This window comes from Spodoptera frugiperda, chromosome 12 (assembly GCF_023101765.2).
Source record: "Spodoptera frugiperda isolate SF20-4 chromosome 12, AGI-APGP_CSIRO_Sfru_2.0, whole genome shotgun sequence".
NCBI classification, from domain to species: domain Eukaryota; kingdom Metazoa; phylum Arthropoda; class Insecta; order Lepidoptera; family Noctuidae; genus Spodoptera; species Spodoptera frugiperda.
In genome coordinates, this window is record NC_064223.1 from 4,925,754 (window position 1) to 4,934,283 (window position 8,530).

At 37.3% G+C, this 8,530-nt stretch overlaps 1 protein-coding gene across 1 annotated transcript in view; it reads right to left on the reverse strand.

The window, feature by feature from the left end:
* LOC118262961 (uncharacterized) overlaps nt 1–7,603 on the reverse strand; it is a 53,212-nt gene extending 45,609 nt beyond the window's left edge. The window contains exon 1 of the mRNA XM_035574678.2: nt 7,318–7,603. The gene's annotated coding sequence lies outside the window, so the exon portion shown is untranslated. The remainder of the gene's footprint in view (nt 1–7,317) is intronic.
* Between the last annotated feature and the right edge of the window lie 927 nt (nt 7,604–8,530).

Genomic DNA, 8,530 nt, shown 5'->3' on the forward strand with positions numbered 1-8,530 from the left:
ACCATCTCTAACGCTTCTTTACGCTAAACACTAATAGGTACCCAGGTTCAACTCCTACCCTATCTCTCTAACCTCAAAACGACCCCCTATAAAAAAAACGGCTAATGAATGCAAAATTCTGATCAATATTCTTCTAGTCATTAACGGTTTAGTCTTTAGCCGACTCTAATGACTGATCTTGGAATTTCCGGGAGATTCCTTACTTCCCAAGGATCTCATTACCCCTTGATGGAAGGGAGGGGGGATCATGTTGGCATCCGTCTGACACCCCATTTTACAGCTACCTCCAGGTAATTTGACGTTTAACGAAGTGTTAACGTAGATGTTTTAATGTTTAAATATTTGTTTTTATTATACATGAATGATTTGGCTGAGATCTCGTTGATTTAAGGTCTTAAAGGTCTATAAGCTATGTCAGTGACTGTCAGGTACGTAGAGTATGGTATGAGTCTAAGATTAGGCTCATACCAAACGCCACGTATCAGTTTCCAGTCTCCTAGCTATCTCCTGACTCGGAGATAGCGTAAAAACGTTGTGACAAGAAAAACAAAGGCACTTTTATTTTATTATTGAACCAAACGAGCAGACGGATCACTTGATGATAAGCGATCAGCGCCGTCCATGGACACCCGCAACACCAGTACCTACACACACACACACACCAGAACGATGGCATGTTACTAATATTATTAATGCCTAAGTTTCTATATTTGTTTGTGTATTAGTCCTTCACGTAAAACAGTTGAAGGGATCGAGATAAAATTTGAAACAGGGATAGCTTATGGTCTGCACTAACACATAGGTCAGTTTTTTCCTACGGGAACGCGGACGAAGCCACTGGTAAAAGTTAGTTTGTAATAAATGTCAGTAAGGATAGGATATATACAAGAATTTGCATATGAATAAATTTTATTAGTTTCATAACAAAAACAGTAACTTCGCGCCTACATACATAATAACTTTACTTTATACAAACTTTATTTAATATCAAAGGTTGTATTTAGAAACAAAAAAAAAACGACAAATTTTCTATTACCTTGCGTAACTAATTCATTAGTTTTTTCATATGTACTGATAAAAAGGTTCCGGTGAGAAAGAAGATCATTTGTTAAGTATGTTTTACCGAAAAACTCACTATTTTACAATACAATTAGTTCAACCCCCATGATTATTTTTTCCATAAAATTAGATGTATGTAGTACTCAGCCTTAACGGGTTAGAAGTCCCAACCTATCACATTGTATACAAGAATTTGCATATGAATAAATTTTATTAGTTTCATAACAAAAACAGTAACTTCGCGCCTACATACATAATAACTTTATACAAACATATTTAATATTCAATGTTTTCAATCAAATTTTCCATTACTGCGTCATTTAGTTTTCACTATTACTGATAAAAAGGTTCCGGGTTAAGAAGCTAAGTATGTATTTTAACTTGGTACCTTTTACAATGGAACCTGATATTTTCAAAAAGGTGTACCATCAGGACTGCACTGTTGGTGCGGTGGCTGGGCAACCGGCTGCCGTGCAACGTGTAGCCAACGTGTAGATTCCCGCACAGATCAACTCTTTGTATGATCCACAAATAGTTATTTCGGGTCTGGATGTCATGTGTATATGAAATTGTATATTTGTAAACGCACGCACGACAGTGAACGAGACAATCCTAGTGTGGGACAACGATTAAAAAAAAACTTTAGAAAGAAAAGTAACACAACTAAGTCATTCTACATTATCTATCAACATCAAATGTGTCCCATATCATAACGGGCGAGAAAGTTCGAATTGACAGTTACAGAGTAGCAGCTCTACTTACTACATCCGCGAGAAGTGTAGAGGTGCTGAAAAATGTAATTACTTTTCCCTATAAGTGCCATAAATGTAGATAGCAGGATAGACAGGTCATACCAACATTTCCCCAATGTCAAGTTATGTTCCCACAATAAAAACCAAAGCCACATTATTTTCAACCACAAAACAAATATAAAATGCACTGCAAACAAACTACGATGACGGAAAGCCATAAAGCTTGTCAAAATCGCTCCAGAGACCCAATGGTAGCATTAGTACCGTCGATTCAATTTCCAACTCGCTTCAGGATCGAATCTGACATTATGGTTCCCAATTACATTTTTGACAAGCAAGTGTGTGATGTAGGGCACTCATGTTTTTGGTAGGTAATGATGCTGCCACCGCATCGTACCAAAGTTTAAGAGCATATCGCTCTAAATTGAGAACAGACGATATCTGATTTCGAGGGGAAAAAATGAATCCGTTAAACCAAATTGGTTTTTACAGTCTAAATGCCAAAGGTCTTGTTGGTCGGTTTTGGTTTGGCAGGTGTGTTTTATGGTAGCACTCGGTGGTTAAGTCATATCTACTGATCTCTGAAGTAGTGGGTAGATATTTTGGTATTTTCGTACCTTGAACTTTTACACTTTTGCCAATAGTATTAATTTAAGTCTTTTGACTGGTAGCTGTTGACTGCCTCGTTGGTCGAGTGGTTGCAAGTGCGACTGCCGGTCAAGAGGTCTTAGGTTCGATTTCACTGACAAACAGTGGTAGCTCGGAGTCTGGGATTGTGCCCATTATATATCAAAAGGCTCACCCTCTATTACATGGGACTTATAACACAAATGGTGAAAAGTGGGTGTACATTGTATAGCGGCATCACGTGTCGTAATGTGCACCTCTGCTCACCCCTTCGGGGATAAAAGGTGTGACGTTGTTGCTGTTGTCAGCCAATCTTATACTAACCGCCGATCACCAGCGACAAATGAGGCAGTTATCGCATTGAGTAATTTAGGTTTACGTTTAGTTTATCGATTGGACGCCAAAACTTTTTTAATTATTTTCACATACTAGTATTTCTTCCTGTGTCGTGGGTGCGTGTTCAAACAGAAACTCACACCGATATATTACACTTGAGCCCGGAATATACTCGTAATAACTGCGTAGTGGCTGAAATGTGTTCATAGTTCCATTCTCGCTTAAAAAAAAAATTGTTTGTGATTAACAAATTAATTTCGAGGTCTTGCTGTAATTTTTATGTAAATACAATCAGTACATAAAGTATGAGTCTCGTTCACATACTGGGTATCATAATCTCGTTTACTAAGGTTCAGGTTTAATAGAAAGCGCGCTACTGCCCGTTCTCAGTCAAAGTATCTCAGTATACTCGGTTCTTATCGTACCACACCCGCCGGAAGAGTAGAGCTGACAAATGTATTTACTCTGCCAGCCCTATTATGAATAATTATAATGTTATAATGAATTTCAGTTACGAGGTTAGGTTGGCCCAATTTTTTAAACGATGCCCCACACTAGGATTTTCTCCTGTATCGTGGGTGCGTTTATATACATACAAGTTAACATATACATGACACACAGATTCAACAATTTGTGGCTCACACAAAGTGTTGATTCGTGCGGGAACCGCTACGCTACACGCTGCGAGCCGTGCAGTCAAATTACTTAATTTATACACTAATCTACGTTCCTAGACGACGTTTCTAGACCAAGTTGTAGCGATATAATTATTTGATCACCATATTTTATTATGATGGACATTGATTAATGTTCACAAAGGCACTGAATGACACCTGAAAGGTTAGACTAACGCCTCATTTTTATGGAACTTCCTTTACCGCATGATTAATGAAGTGTTGCATGAAATATTGTGGGGCTGTTTATTTTTGCTATAAATCTCTAGTTTGGTTTGGCGTTAATGCATTGTATGCATAAATAGGTAAATATTGTTGTTTGTGTTTCATCACTAGGCTCTTGTGATACTCTTTTTAAGGGGGGAAATCATCCAATGCGAGTGCGTGCCAGAGAATTTGGGCGAGGCAAGTAGGAGTGCCAGACTCTTACTGATTAAAAACCACCCCGTTCCTACTCCTGCTTTTGATAAATGAGCCGGAGCCCCGCTAGGTAGTCTGCAGCTCCGGATCACTAGGATACCCTAGGGATGTGCCGCAACAGGCGTTCCACCGTGGGGGCTCCGAAGCAGGTCTACTTAGAGGACTCGGTGCCCCTTACAGGTGCAGAGGGTGGCCACCAGGGTGGTTTTAGTGAGGTAAAGATTCTACACTCCGTAGTCTTTAATCCCCAAAAACTAGGCGCCTTTTGAAGGTTTCCCCCGTCATCAAAAAAGGCCCTGGTAATAAATGTAAATCGACTTTAAAGCATTAGAAACAACGACCTAAACTATTTATAACGTTATAATGTAGTACTATTAAGTAATTATATTCAAACTTACGTAATTTCATTCATAATTCGGTCAGAATGGCGTGCTTATTATGACGGTGAGGTGAGGTGACGTTAGGCTGTAATAATTATATTTGACACCCTTCTCGTGGGAGTTATAAGAAACGACTAACCGACTACACATATGACAGAAACCGGGCAACAGCGCTCTCTCTCTACATGTGAACTAACTTTATCTCACGTCACGCCTTTTATCCCCGAAGGGGTAGGCAGAGATGCTCCTGCACATTACGGCACGTAATGCCGCTGTACAATGTACATCCAGTTTTCACCATTTGTGTTATAAGTTCCATGTAATAGGGGTTGAACCTATTGCCATATACTGGGCACAATTCCAGACTCATTTCTACTACTGAGAAATCGAAAAACCGAGAAAAGTCCAGTACTTTACTTAATTCTTTGCCCAACTCCGGAATCAAACCCGTAACCCCTTGTTCGGCAGTCGCACTTGCGACCACTCGACCAACGAGGCAATCGCATCTGAACAATGACATGAATCATCTTGGAATCCGCAACGAAATAATTAGAGGAGAAGAAAAATCAATCTCGTATATTGATAATAGTCTCTCCATGTCACCATTCACCATAGCACTATTACTTATTTCTTCTTTTATTAACATTTCAAAAGTACCTATTTATCGCTTAATTGGGATAAACGCTTTGACTTCGACTTTCATTTTATCGTCTGTAATCTGAAAAGCGTTTATACTGTAAAATCTACCAGCTCGCTGCGGCACCGACATCACCGCTTCGTAAGTATGAGCCTTGACACCATTTAATTCAAATGGATCAAAACCAAGGTTTACACTTCACTGCAGACGTACAAACGTACAGACCGACATTCTGATTGTATGTACATACCATTCGTTAGCGTATCGTTACGCCTTTTATTCTTTGAAAGAGTAGATGTTATATACGGGCACCTCACTCGCTCACACACATTTATTTATTTATCTAAAGGTGAATTAACAATACAAAGTTACAATCAAGTTTTCACCAGTTATGTTTTAATAGGAGGTGAGGTGCATCGTCACGCCTTTTATCCTTAAAGGGGTAAGCAGAGGTGTACATTACGGCATATAATGCCACTATACAATGTACACCTACTTTTCACCATATGTGTTATAAGTCCTAGACTCCGTGCTATTACTAAGAATTTTTTTTAAAACTGAAAAATGCCGATTAATACTTTGCCCAATCTGGGAATTAAACCCAAGACCTCTTGCCCAGCTGTCGCACTTGGAACCGCTCGACCAACGAGGCAGTAAGCCATTAGGTGAAGTTTATTGCTATATACCGGGTAAAATTCCAAACTCCGTACTGTTACTGTGAAATTTTCAAAATTACAATGTTCCATACATGGAAATCGAAACTGAGATACCTTGCTCGACAGCTACACTCGCTACTACTCGACCAACGAAACAGACAGAAGCATAGTTAATAAGGTAAGAAAGAATTAATAAAAATGCGTTTTCACGATCCCCTGTTGGTTAAAGGCGTATTCTCACACAATAAATGAGTATTGGTCACGCTCACCCGAAGAAAACAAGAAAATATTCTTTGACTGTGAAAAAGTGGGCAGTCACAATCGAGCCTTTGAAAGTTTGAACTAATATGTATTTACTATACATAGATAGTACCTAACTACAAACATTTTTAGGGTCAAGTACACTAGCTTTGAAATTGTAATTCCTATGTTCTAGAATACAATAAACAATGGTAATCACTCCGAAATTGAGGAGATTATTTACCAACTCGGGATAAACAAACTGTATTTTATAAAGAAATACAAATCCTGAATGTCTGAGTATACTAGCCATGTTTAAGTTTCAGTGCTATTTCATTAAACTTAAAAAAATATATCAGTCAATTTCACCTAATCATTTTCATGTTTTTATATCTCTCTTTATAATAATTTATATCAATCTATAATATTTCCTCAGTCATCTTTTAACTGATTTTTTTATTTATAAACCAACTTTATTTGATGGGGAAATTATCCAATGACTTCTCTCGCCTCGGGCCCGGCGAGATGGGAGTGTCAAACTCTTACTGACTAAAAACCACCTCGTTCCTACTCCTGGTTTTTGAGATGGAGCTCCGGTAACCCGCTAAGGAGTCCACAGCTCCAGGGACAGGCATAGCTCCGGATAATTAACCACCTAGCGTACCAATAACATAGAGATAGGTGTTTAATATTATAAATGTGAAAAATTATTTGTTTGGACGTTTGCCCGTCACTCACGCTGAAACTACTCAACGGATTTTGATGAAATTTGGTATGACCTAACTTGGTTGATAGGATTTTTTTAATATTAATATAATTAGCGAAATATAATAAATACATTTTCGTTGTTATTGTTGTTCCATTTATAACATCAAAATATTCGTAGATCAAAAGTATTCCATACCAAGAAAAATGCAATAAAGTGTGTTATAAGCCAATGTACAAAACATTTGACGTAGGGTTGATGTGAATACCTAATACTCGTATAAATTAATGAGGCGTTTTTCGACTGCTTATAAATATTTTATGAATGAATACGTATCCATGTGCCAACACAACAATAATAACATTTGACGGTAAAACATTCGTTATTGATCACAAAGAAATGTTCCTTTAATATTTCAAAAAGATAAAAGTAAAAGAAATGTTTACAAATATGTAATTTTAAAAGGACAACGCTGGTTTTTGTTGTCATTGAAAAATAGATGTAATTGCTTTAATTAGTAGGAATGTTTTGGAATATCAGAATTTTTGTGTTTAGAAAAAATACAGTTACAATATTTAAAATTGATATTGTTAAAATCGTTCGAGAGTTAATTTGGCGGGTTATATTTTACACCGTAGCAAAAACACATTTTGAAAAATATTTAGAAATCAGTACTTTTTAATTAATGCTTATTATATCGTCGAAAAATAAATAAACAATATCGTATTTATTTTGTAAGTATCACAAAAAATGTACGCGAAATTTTCACAGATAAATTCGATTAAAACTTATATCTAAGTTAGAAAAAAAAGTAAACAAAAAAAACTTACCTTAAATAAGTAGACAGTAAGCACAAACAACAACTATACCGACGATAAACTAACACGTAATAATACTGGTGTTAAACTTTAAAAACTACTTTAAACTTTATTTTAACGATAGAATAAGTGTGGTATTGCTTTGCAGCCTCACTGATGGTGATGAGAAGTATAGTATAAGTTGAGTTTAATTTATAAGTTTATAAGATATAAGTTTTTTGTTGTATTTTGTTCGTTCGCATGGTTGGGTTACATGGTGCGGGCGCGGTGTGCGGCACGGGCGGCGGTTCGCGTCTATATGCCGCCCGCCCAAAGCCCGCCCTACAGTAACTTGCATGCCAACTTTCGTACGCAGTTTTCGCGGACTTTTTGTTAACATTTATGAAATATTTAAGCGTGGGTTGTGTGTATGAATCATTCATTCATTAGTATTAAGCATGTAATTCGAACTTATTATAGAAATGTTCTTTTCATGTTATCTACTTACTACGTATTTTTGTAAAATTCACGTACTTACTGTTTTCTCATGAAACTTAGTTCTCAGTATGAGTTTTCGATTACGTTATAAGTAGGTGTGGAGGCATTGGCCCTTTTTTTGTAATTTTGACTTTTATTAATTAGTTGAATCTAGAATCGAGCCGAACTTTTGCCCTCATAGAACTGATATCACAAAATTTGTTATAGTAGTAGATACATATATGCGGTTATAAGCGGTTTGTAGGGAACGAAGAGGTCGCAAGTGCGACTGCCGGATTGCTAGGTCTCTGGTTCGATTGCCGGGTCGGTTATTAGTTTTTTCGAAAATTTCTCAGTGGTAGCACGGAGTCTGGAATTGGGCTCAGCGTATAGCAATAGGCTCATCCCCTATTACATGGGCCTTATAGCACAAATAGTGAAAATGAGTGAACATTGTATAGCGGCTTCAGCCGTAATGTGCACCTCTGCCTACGGGATAAAAGACGTGAAGTTGCAACTGTTTGTAAGGAAAGCACCAATGCGAAAAACGTCATTGTACAAGATCATGAAAAAAACACTACGTGGTTTCTTAAAGTACTATACATAGGTACAATACATCTACAATCCAGTGAACATACAGACCACAAATACACGTTAATGTGGTAAGAAAACTTAAGGAAACTTGCAGATTCACCCTCATAAATTATTGCTAAGTGTACCTATTAGTCTCTGTTTATTACTTGCGGATAAACACGCAGTTTTATTTGGT